Raw genomic sequence first — 12,679 nt, forward strand, 5'->3', positions numbered from 1 at the left:
GAAGCAGTGGATAAAAGCCAGGGATGCTGGAAAACATCCTACAATGAACAAGACATCCACACACATGCAAAATTATCCAGACCCAAATGTCAATAGCGCCCAGGTTGACAAACCTTGGTCTACACAGAGGGACGATGGGTTGCAGTGGCCTTAGGCAATGGGCTTCTCACCCTGAACACAGCTAGGGGGCAGAGGGGATTGTGCTCAAACCTTAGGCTCCAGTCCAATGCATAAGTCACTTATTATGACCACTGGACCCCATCTGCAAAGAGTTTTCTCATAGTCTAGTTTGGCTAGTTGACCTGCTCTTATCAAAGCGAGCCAGATATGAGGAAGGACTAAAAGCATGAAAAACTAAAATGCCAGAGAGACCAGGAATGGCAAAAATAAAAAAAAAAAAAGGAGAGTAAATGTTATTTGTGAAGTTCATAAACTCAGCAGGTACACTGTAGCTGTGCAAGACCATTAGCCCATGAAAAATTAATTCTAGTTTTCATTCAGTGGTAACTGACATTAGAAAAAAAAAGACTCAAGTAATTTTGCATGGTGCCATCCCAGCCAACACCAACTGGTTGACTATCTGGGGGAAGACACTGTCAATCACTGAGTCTGTGAAGCAGAAAACAGTAATTTCAGAGAGCTTGCAAATCACCAAAGAGCAGCCGTTTTCAGTTCTTGTTTCCATTTAAAAGCATTTGAGAATCAGCTAGACAGAAAGCACTCCTCTGAAAATTTGAAGATAGAAGGTTTATTGGTTCTCTTCAGACCAAAAGAGGGAAAACAAGGCAGTGGCCACAAAGCAAATGAAGTGTGCATTTCTCTCATTCCACATCTAATGAATGGAATAGTCAGAGGGTCCACCTCCATGGAGGAGGGAAAATGAGCTGTACATCACTCGAGTTGCAGGCTGTAAGGAATGGGTGCCAGAGTCAGAGAAAAGGACCCTGATTCCTCAACAAATAAAAATACCTGCCTTTTCGAGGACGTGTTGATATCTGTTAACACAGCCTGAAATTGTTGCTATGAAGATGGTGCCTTTAATTCATAATAACCACAGACATCCAGTTCCCACAAGGAGCTTGGAAATTAGCAGGAAAGAAACTCTAGTTCTATTTTGAGGCTACACCTTTTTGGCGTGACAAGTGTTAACAGGAGCCGGCGAATGTTTTACGAGGAGCACGGTTGTTAACACGTCACCTTTTGAGTTAGAGTGGGAGCCCCTCCCTATAAAGAAAATTTTAAAGCAGAGTAGAAAACCATGTCATGCTCTTTTTATCTCCATGATAGAATGCATCTAAACAACTATGAGTTGGAAATGTCCGAACATTGGGTTGTTTTTTTTCTGTGTCCGATTGTTTGGTGTCATTTTCTAAAGTTTTTTTGTTCTCATTCCATCTTACCAGAGTCTATCTGTTCTTGAGACTGTAAAAACAGGTAATTGAATATCAGTTTGGTGGTGAAATATACACGATTCTCCACATTTATAACTATCCTATTTAACTATCTCCACATTTATAACCATACTAAAGCTAAAATCAGTGGATGTAATTGCCATCAGTTTGATTGCTCTGTCCCTGGCTCCACTGCACTTATTCTGGGTGTTCTCTAGGTTAGAAGAAGCAGGACCGAGAATTCCTGGAGTCTTAATCCAAAATTCAAATTGAACATTTCTCTCTTAGCTCCCCCTTGGTCAAGTAGGCAAGTAACCAGAGCTGTGCCGAGGAGAAGTAACACCAATCCAACATAAAACCCAACATGGGGTTAAGAGCCACACTCTTGAGGTGTTTTCTGGAATTGACTCTCTACTATTTGGCCTTGGAAGAGAATGAAATCAATCTGATCCATGTGAAGATCAAATCCAGGATTAAGAACATATAGGGCTTTAAATAAATATTTCTTCCATGGATAGATGGAAAGAGTGTTGGATGAACAGATACATGGATGAATGGGAAAAGAATAAGTAAATGGATGGGCCAATAAATACATGAAAGGATGGAGAGATGGCTAAATGGATGGATGGTGATAGGAAAAGACACAAAGATGGGGCAATTATATGGCTACATTGTTAAGGGAACACAGACAAGAGTGCCTAATTCTGTCTGGCAGAAGGCAATACAGATGCAGAAGACTTCAAGATAAGGCCTTTAAATGTTATCAGAAGGAGATCTCTTAACAGAGAGAAAAGTTTGGAGCTTTTGAAGAAGAGGGACCAGTATGAGAAAAAGCAGAGTTCAAGATGTAGTTAAAGAGTGATGAGTGGTCCACATTGGCAAAGGATAAGGATAACAGGATATGAGGCTTTGTATGGGAAAGGATGATTCACAAGCTACTTCCATCACTACTTGAATGAATTCTGTGGTTTTTTACCCCTTAGCACAGCCATATTGTTACTGTAATGCTATCCCATTGGATTTTGCATTTCCTTCTGTTGGGAGGAAAACTTTTCCTATATCGACTTATGTTGGAATGGTTGGGGGCCTGTGAATTAACTGACAACAGACAGATTAACAGGAGAAAAGTTATTTCGCATACATGCGGGAACACTCTATAAAGAGAGGCTCCCTGAACAGCCAGGGGTGAGGGTTTATATGCCAGTTTAACAGGGCGTGGGAGGGAAAAGGAGTTTATGGCTTCACTGGGAAAGTATGGAAGTTTCTGAAAAGGCTCGCTTACACAGTTTTCCTGGAATATCACGGTGTTGAAGGTCAGTTGCCTTCCTGACTGGAGACTCCCTCAGAGGGGGGTTTATGGTAGTTGAATTCTCAGGAAGCTCTGGTTTAGTCAGATAAGGGAAGTTCAGATATGATTTCTTTCTGCATCTCCTATAACCCAAATGTTTTCAGTTAAAAGTAATCTTTATGCCACTCTGATGGGCTGTTGGTCCCTTCACTTCCATGTCCTTTGTCCAGCTCTTCTACCATTCTGAAATCATACTAAGGACTCTGGACTTCGTCCAGTGGTGAGGGGAGCACCTGAAGTGTTTTGAAGCAGTGTGACTTGAGATCCGAACTTTCAAAAGAGAACTCCAGCCTCAAGGAAGACTAGCGCAAGCAACAGCAAGATGAACGGCTCCGGAGAACAAGGCACTTATCCAGGTCTGACACTCAACATCCTCCAGAAGTGGCCAAGGGGAGGTCCACACAGCAGACAATGCTGGGGACGCAGAGCAGGAGCGCGTCCCATGAGGGTGTCCTCTCTTATGCCACCATCGGGTCACCGTGGTGCCTAGCACAGGATTTGACACCTACAGACTTGTCTTCCTGTCCTGGCCCCCTCATTTCCTGGCTGTGCAAGTTACTTATCATCTTCAAGTATCAGTCTTCCCAGCCAATTAATGGGAATAATATCTATTTTATGAGATTACTATGAAGATTAAAATGAGAAAATGAGGGGCCGGCCCAGTGGAATAGCAGTTAAGTTTGCGCATTCCCCTTTGATGGCCCAGGGTTCACCGGTTTGGATGCTGGGTGCAGACCTACTCAACACTCATCAAGCCATGCTGAGGCGGTGTCCTCCACAGAAGAGCTACAACTCTACAACTATGATACACAACTATGTACTGGGGCTTTGGGGAGAAAAAGAAAAAAGAGGAAGATTGTCAACAGATGTTAGTGCAGGACCAACCTTCCTCAAAAAAAAAAAAAAAAGAGAGAGAAAAATGATTGCAAAGTATGGGCAGAGTGCCTGTCATGTGGTAGATACCCAAGAAAGATTCTTTTCCTGCCCTTCTTTCTCAGATCCCTCCTTGAGAGAAACCATAGTTGTGATCAGCACAGGCCCACAGTCTTCCTTATTTATCCCATTGAGAAATGTCTTTCCTCCCTTTCTCCATATTTCTTAACTAAGAACCAGATAAATATCCCCTCCGTCCACCTAGATCCTGGAATTGTAAGAAAAGAGTGTGGAAGCTGGAACCATCGTTTGCCCAGAGCCTCCCACTTATATTGACACAACGTTACTATTCAATACTCTGCATTAACAGGACTTTACTTTTCCAGGAAAATTAGTTTGTAAGTTACTTCAGTGTTTATTTCAGGAACTTCCTGAAAATCCATACATCCGGACAATCAACTACTCAGCTAGCCCTCATCAGGATAGGAAACTCATTTCTCAGAAAAACAGATCACTCTCTTGTGCCTATCCGACATCTATTTACTCACCCAGCCTGCTTCAAAACTCTTGCCTTGCTGTGTCCACCATCGCTAAACTCTGACATCACAAATTTTGCCCAATTCCAATCAGCCTCTCCCTTCCCTGCCTTGAAAAACTCACCTTAAATGAACTGCAAAAACTTTACAAATAACCTGCCTTCAACCTCCCCTCTTTTCCAGATAGTACTAAAACTGTCAATGCAGTGATCAACACACTGGGCTTTGCCTCTTTACCAGGTTAAGTTGGTGGTGCTTTCAACGAGTTGGTTCTTCCACCCATATAGGAATGGCTGCTATGATTAACCTGGGCTTCTCTGACCCCAAGAGAAGTTGCTGAGGGACCCCACACCATAATCTGGCCTTTCCTTCCCAGTAATGGATGGCTATCAGATGCTTAGTTTATAACTAAAGATCATAAATAACCAAATCTGTCTCAAAATCAACCCTAGCACATTCTGCTGGTACATCTTCCACATTATTCGGGGAGTTAGTGTTGGGGGTACATGGTACCTGCTGCCTGGACTAGGACTCGGGCTTTGAGTCAGGACCAGAGAGGAGGCCCCAGGCTTGGGCCTGTGTGAAGAACCAGGACATAATACCTCACCTTTTTCAGCTTTTAGAGGCCAGGCGGATCCTCTGGGGGCCCACCTTTCCTATTCACTTACTCATACCACCTCTTGGCAGACCCACCCTCAGCAATTGCCCTGCATGAAGCACTCTGTCTGGGCAGATTGAGAAGCCGTGCACAGCCTGGGATCTCTGCGGGGTGAATACCTCTCCATCCAGAGAATAATGGGGAGAATTTAAGGTTCAAACTGTTGAGTCCTCAGGTCTTTGTTATCAGAAATGCATTATGCCATATAACTTTATTTCCATTCATTTCTGTTTGGGACCTAAGGGATATCCAGGAGAGAAGAGTTTCCTTGGGATACCTTGGGATTTAAAAAGGGAAAAAGACTACAGATCACTCCTTCCATTCTGCCAGACACCTTGAGGAAGCTAAGTAGAGAACATCTGTCAAGATCCAGGGACAAAAACCCAAAAACATCTGTCAGGAGCAAGTGACAAAAATCCCCAAACGACCGGAATGTCTTTCCATATTTGTCTCACTTTACCTGCCACTCAACAGCCTTCGCGAGGACGTCAGGCAGCATGCGCAGTGCATCGTGATGTGACAGTGAAGGCACATCGCACAGAGCTTGTTTAAGGTCTGTTTAAAGGATGACCCATCCAGCAGGTGTGCAGGTTTGTCCATGCAGATGTCACGGCTTTGAGCACCCTGGAAATGGTGGTGTCTGGGCCCATCCCTCACATTCTGAAGTTTCCCTGGTCGCAGACTTGCTCTCAGAGGGAAGGAGAATGTCAGCATTGCTTCCATTTTCAGCTAAAAAACTAGAAGTTCTGACTCAGAATCGAATCATCCTCTCCTCACCCCGATCATGCCCCACTCTGCCCCATGTGAGAGCTGGTGTCTTTTCTGATTCAGACACCTTGAAACATGAAGCAAGGGTTTAGGGCAGTTCTCAGCAAGCTGACACCAACATTAGGGGCATAGGACCTCCAGGCGTCCAACATGGGGGGGCGGTTCTGAACGCCCTAAAGGCAGCAGGCCCCTCCTCTGCTTCTTGGCCTCCAGAGCACACCACTCCAGTTGCCATCCACTACCCTGCATCCATGCTCACTCTCCCCTTCATCTAGGATGAAATATTTATTGAGCAACTACGTTGAGTGAGAGAGGAGCTTTGACCTCCTGCAGAGCTGGGCCTCTAGCTTGCGACACAAGACAAGCACCTTTGAAATATTTAGTGATGATACAAAGACCATAACAAGGGATTCAGGAATAATAGCAGCTATAGGGTTCAGAGGAGAGGAAGATCAATAAGGTCTGACAGGATTGGAGAGGCTTTCTAGAATATATCAGACTGGAGCATAAACTTTGTTCTAGACCAAAAGCAGAGGAGAGGCAACCACAATGAGCCAAGGTAAAAATGAGCAGATGGGGTTTTGAAGATGGCTTAGAGAAACAAAGAGGTTATCCTGAGCCAGGGAGAAATATGCTGGGACATAATAGGAAGAGGAATGCTATGGAAACAGGTCAACACCCACCTGAGGAGCCCCCTTCCTGAACAGGCCCACCCCTCATTTCTCTCCAGCAGAAGCTTTCACAGGACATTCCACCCCAAAGCTGTTACTGGCTTATTTCCTTCTAGGACCTGGAAAAAGCATAGGGTATCTAATTAACGTAAACACTTCATCTTACTGAAAGGAACAAGGTAAAGTACTCAAAATACTCTTTAGGCATGTTCTGACCAAAACAGAGTTCTCCTAATGGTACAAATTTGCTCCAATGCACCCAGTTGCAAGAAAGATCACGATTCTTTATTTTTCTTCAATCGAATTACATATAGCGAAACAGAATAGAGGGTACAGAAACAGACCCACAGATATGTGTTCACTTGATTTATGACAGAGGTGACACTACAGAGTCATGAGAAAAAGATGATCCTTTTCATAAATGGTGTTAGGCCAATTAAATACTCATGTTCTTTTTTAAAAGTGAATCTCAGGTCCTCACATCATACACAAAAATCAATTCCAGGTAGTTATATACCTAGAAAATCATATAAGAGAATATCTGTCTGAGCTTGGAACAGGCAAAGATTTCATAAAATTTTAACACAAAAGTACACTGACCACCAAGGAAAAGTTTGATAAACTGGAATAGATTGAAATTAAGAACTTTTGTTTATTAAAAGTCACCATTAAGAGAGTAAACAGGAACTCACAGAGAGGAAGATAATATTTTCAATCTGACAAAGAAGTTTTATCCAGAATATGTAAAAAGCTCCTTAAAATCAATAAGAACAAGACAGGTAAACCAAAATACAATAAGAAAAAGATGTGAATAGGCAATTCATTCATTAAGAGGATAACCAAGTGGCCAATGAACACATGAAGAGTCACTCAAACTCATTAGTGACCAGGGAAACGCAAACTGAAAAGACAATGAAATACTATCACACATTTATCAGAATAGCTAATACGGAAAAGATGCAATACCATGTATTGGCAAGAATGTGGAACAACTGGAACTCTCACACAGTGCTGGTAGGTGAGCAAATTTATATAACCACTGTTGAAAACTATTTGACAGGGTTTGCTAAAATTCACCATACACTAAACCCATGACCCAACAATGCCAGTTACTCCTAGTATTTACCAAAAAGAAATGAAAATATGTTCACACAAAGATTTGTATTCAAATTTTTATAGCAGATTTATTCATAATAGCCTAAAACTTGAAACAATTAAATGTCTATTAACAGGAGAAAAAGTAAGCTAATTGTAGTATATTTATACAATGGAATGCTACTCAGTAATAAGCAAAATACTGATATATATAGGAAAAGAAATATACATACAATAATATAGATTGCATTGTAATAGCAAAGAGAATCCTGGAAGTAATCTAACTGTTTATGTTTTTTAAAAAGGAATGTTTAAACTAATTATGGTACATCCATTCAACGAAATACCACACAACACTTAAAAGAAATAAGGTAAAATTGGTTGTGTTGATAAGGAAAAGTGCCAAGATAAAGTAACTGGAAAGTTTAAGTACAGAACAACAGGCATAGCATTTTCTATTTGTGTTAAAAAATATATGTGTGGTGGGGCCGGCCCGGTGGCGCAAGCGGTTAAGTGCGCGCGCTCCGCTGCGGCGGCCCGGGGTTCGCTGGTTCGGATCCCGGGCGCGCACCGACGCACTGCTTGGTAAGCCATGCTGTGGCGGCGTCCCATATAAAGTGGAGGAAGATAGGCACCGATGTTAGCCCAGGGCCGTCTTCCTCAGCAAAAAAAGAGGAGGATTGGCGGATGTTAGCTCAGGGCTGATCTCCTCACAAAAAAAAAAAAAAAATATATATATATATATGTGTGGAAACTTTCTGGAAGGACACTCAAGAAACAGGTAACTATGGTTAGCTCTGGGTAAGTGACTGCAGCAGGATAAGGGGACCAACTGGCCACCAAGGCCGACCTAGTCTGGAGTGAAAGGCCCACTCACTTTCCCATGCAAGCCTTTTCTATGGCTTGAATTTTTTTTATCATGAGCGTGTTATTTTCTTAGTTTAAAAGATTTAATTAAATGAAACGTAAAATGTTCTATAATTAATTCTTTTTTAAAAAGACACTGTGGTGATCCTGGTCACGTTTAATAATTTGCATTCTAATATGTGGTAGGCTGAATAATGGCTCCCAAAGATACCCAAGAGCTAGTCCCTGGACCCTGTGAATGCTACCTTATATGGCAAAAGTGAGTTTGCAGGTGGCATTAAGTTAAGGATCTTGAGATGAGCATATTATCTGGATTATCTGGATGGACCCTACAGGTTATCACAGGTATCCTTGTAAGAGGAAGGCAGAAGGAGATTGGACAGTTGAGAAGAAAGCAAGGTAATGACAGAGCAGGGACTGGAGTGATGGACTTTGAAGATGGAGGAGGGAGCCACAAAGCCACAAGCAGATGGAATATAGGTGGTTACTAGAAGCTGGAAAAGGCAAAGACATGGATTCTTCCCTAGAGCCTCCAGAGGGCTTGTGGTCCCGCCAACACCTTGACTGCAGCCTGCTGAAACCCATTTCAGATTTCTGGCCTCTAGAACTGTAAGAGAATAAATTTGCTTCATTTTAAGCCATCAAGTTTGTGGTTTTGTTACAGCATTCACAGGAGATTAATACATAAGATTTTCAAATTCTGGAAAAAATCCACTCTTCCTAGACATGAACAGGTTGGCAAAGCCTTACCACATGGAGAATCCAAGCATCTGATGTAACCTAAACCACACTGCCCATCTTTCCATGATGGGGACTTTATTTGTGTGGCTCTTTACCTTCACCATTGACATTTACTGGACTCTGGATAGAAAGTTTTGGCATTCAAAGAATGAATTCTGCTGCTGAACACAATTTCTTTGCTCGGGAAACAATCCAACACAGGGTCATAAATCAATATATACACCCTATGACTCAAGATAAAACTTCGGCCAATGTCTGTGACGAGATACATGGTTTATAAATGTGGGTCTTCATGAGGCTGTTTTTAAATATCGACTAAAATCACCTGTGTTCAGACTGAGACCTCCTTGGTTTATTACTTTTTGCACTATAAGTCAATGAGACAGAAGTGGCAAAATTTTCAAATACATGTGAATTAAGCAACGGTACATTCCTAAAATTACTCTTAATTTGATGGAACAGATCAATTTGGTGAGTACTGATAATTGTCCAGTTTGCAATACTAACCCTAATTGGTCTTTTACCTTAACGTGAAGTTATCCAGAGATGCAATGCCTACATCCATTTATTCAAAATATTTTCTCAAGAGCAATGAGAGGATGCATAAATGCTCTAGGATTCCCTCCAATTTAGTTGTTCATCCTCCCTTTAAAGCACCATATTTTAACCTCTCTTTTAAAAGGCTGAATCTAGGAAAGGGAGAGACTTAAAAAGCCAGACTTCCTAGTGGTGAATTTTTACCATTTTCTCCATGATTGATTTTCAAGTCATCTCTCATTCTCTCTCTCATGGGTATTTCAGGATTTGAAAATCTCTCCCTAAAGAAGGAGGACATGTGAGTTTCCAAGGCATCCCTTTCTGGAAAGGCCCTGATTTTCATAAAAGGGAAGCAGGGTGGTGTGTGTAAAGTGTGGTTAAAGGAAGAAATTAGCCAAGAAATTCACTCCAATAATTCACTATGACATCCACCACAAGGATCCGAACACGTGTGTGTCAACCATGTTTGTGCGAGAGTTTTCATTTCAATGCAGCTGCTGCACATGGAACCAAGCCCCTTCTCCCGTATCCTTTCGTCTTCCCAGGTCTTTATTGTTCTTTTCTGCAGCTCAAGACGTTAAGACTTTCCCTAAATTTTCACACCACAGGCCACATAACATTTCAGATACCAATCTCACACAGCATTTTCAGATACGAATCTCTGACTACAGACAGGGTGGAATGAGATCATAAAAAAAGAAACAACAAAAACAAAACCAGTATCCTGGCATTGGGAAGACTGTCTGCCTAACCTGCCCCAATGAGCACTTGTGGACTCTATTTTTGACAGGGAGAACTATTTTAAAAATGCTTTCCTAAACTAGAAGGTTATACAAAGAAGCACCGGGAGGAGGAGGAGGAGGAACTGAATTGGGGAGAAAGCTGTGTTTGAGATGAAAATAGTTGTTGCTAATGTTGACTCCCACTTTCTGGTCCAATTCAGCTGGGCATTGCTAAGGGGGAACCTCATGTACAGGGGGGAGATTTTATTGACCCTTCATACCTTCACAGCCAAGGCTATCTGAATAATTACCACCCTCTGATCCGGCTCTTGTCAGTCAACCCCACCTCTCCCACCCACCCACATCCGCACATGCAGTTCTCTCCCTAAAACAGACTCAAAGAAACTATTTTAAAGCCCCTTCCAAAACTACATCTTTTTTTAAATCCCATTTTTCCCCAAAGATTTCCTTTTCCTTTCCTGCTTCCAGCCCTAATGTCTCTGTTTATGCAAGTTTATCTCATGATAATGCCTATCATTTATTAAACTCTTATCATGTGCTAGTTTCAATGCCAGAACATTCTCTTTTTCCTTCCCGCCACCCAGTACCAGAGGCGTAATTATCTCCTCTTTCCATCAGATAAAACTGAGATTCATAGGATTAAACTTGCGCAAAGTCAGAAAGTTTGTGGTTGAAGGGCCAGCACTTGTTCTTTCCTGAAAGTGCGAGCCTTTAACACTTGCCTCCAGCAGATACACAGTGGCACAGAATGGCTTTCAGGAAAGAGTTTATAGAGTTGTGCTTCCAATTGATTTTTAAAATTTTATAAGTTCCTTTCTGAATTCACACTAAACTTCCCACAAATTATAAATCTGTAGTCAAATTCAAGATGGAAGGAAGGAAGGAAGGAGGAAGGGAGAGAGAGAGGAAAGGAGGGAGGGAGGGAGGGAGAGAGAGAGGGAGGGAGGGAGGAAAAAGTTCAGAGTAATTGTTATTTTAAACTCAAGGAAATTGTATAAATGGCCTGAGTTTCTGCCCACCTTCCCCTAAAATGGATCACTAATTCTGGTGATAATTCCTCCAAATAAACTGAACAAAAGGAGAATCATCCTGTCGGTTTTCCCATTGACTTTACACCTCTGAAGCAGAGGCTGTCAGATTGGCAGAGGATCTATTTTTTATGGCGTCTTGAGCCTGAGGCAAATGGACTACAGCGAAGGACAGCATTAAATCAAGCCAGTGGCCGCCTGCAACCACATTCCATAGCAGCCAGCATGTACGTAAGTGGTGAAAGAATCCAGAAAGAGCAAAGAGGCTCTATCTGATTCTGGCCTCTGGTCTCTAAGCGCCAGTGCTGAAGAGATAAAATAACTATTTGAGATGAGAAGTTTCTGATTTACCGTCTTTTTTTTTTTCTTTTTTTTCCCCATATTTACTAAATGGAAAAAGTTGCTTTGAAAAATTGTTTTGCACTGGGTTTAAGGAGGTGGATTTATAAAACAAATAACTCTGTGGTAGTAAGCAAAGTCTTAAGATAGAAGCTCCAGAAAAGCTCCAACGGGCTAAATGAAAGCTATGAATCAGAGTAAAGGGAGAGTTTGTCACGTAGATTTAAGCCATCTATTTCCATTTGCTCCCCCCACTTCCCCACTCGAATGTTATACAGGGTGCTGATGAGCCGCAGGAGGAGGATAAAGCAATGCTCAGAAAGTTTTCTCAAGGCCTGTTTTGAAAAACAATTACAAATTGAGAACATAGTGTAATTGCTAACATAGTAAAACGCTTTACAGTTTACAAAGGATTTTCACGTGCAGTATAAATTCATTTGAGCTAATATTTATGATTCTGAAACACGCAGCTGCTGGGGCCCTTCCCAGAGTTCCTGTTCTGGTATATACTGTCTGAGGCAGGGTTCTCCCGGGAGCCACTGAGACAAGGATTCAGGCACAAGTGGCCCGCGGAGATGAGCTGCTGCAGAACCTGTAATGGGGTGGGTGGCGCCAATCAGGGAAGAGCAGAGGCCAAACGAAGGCGCAGTTTCAAGTGGAGTCCCAGACTCAGCCTGACTCCCAGAGGGGCTCTGGGGTGCACCTGGTACCTCAGGGTTTGTCCCACCGTGCAGCAGAGGGGATAGGTTTTTGTACTATGGCCCATCTTCGTGGGAGGTGGGGGCGACTTAAACATCCAGGCACTTCCATCTTTGTTTATGGACAAGGGAGGACAGGTGTCCAGAGCAGTCATCTGAAAGTCCCAGATAAGGCTTAGCTGTGAAGAGAGAGGATGGTGACTGTGGGCTGACAGAGCTGGAAAAAGGGTCCTTCCTCCTGGAGAACTCCTGCTTATCCTTCAAAACCCTGTCCAGATGTTAGTGACACATTCTCCAATAACTGGTAACTCAAGTGGGGGACCTCTTCTTTTATGCCCCTTCTTCACCTGGAATATCCTTCTAGAGTAGCACTTGTCATTACAATT

The sequence above is a fragment of the Diceros bicornis genome, chromosome 20 (genome assembly GCF_020826845.1).
Source record: "Diceros bicornis minor isolate mBicDic1 chromosome 20, mDicBic1.mat.cur, whole genome shotgun sequence".
NCBI classification, from domain to species: Eukaryota; Metazoa; Chordata; class Mammalia; order Perissodactyla; family Rhinocerotidae; genus Diceros; species Diceros bicornis.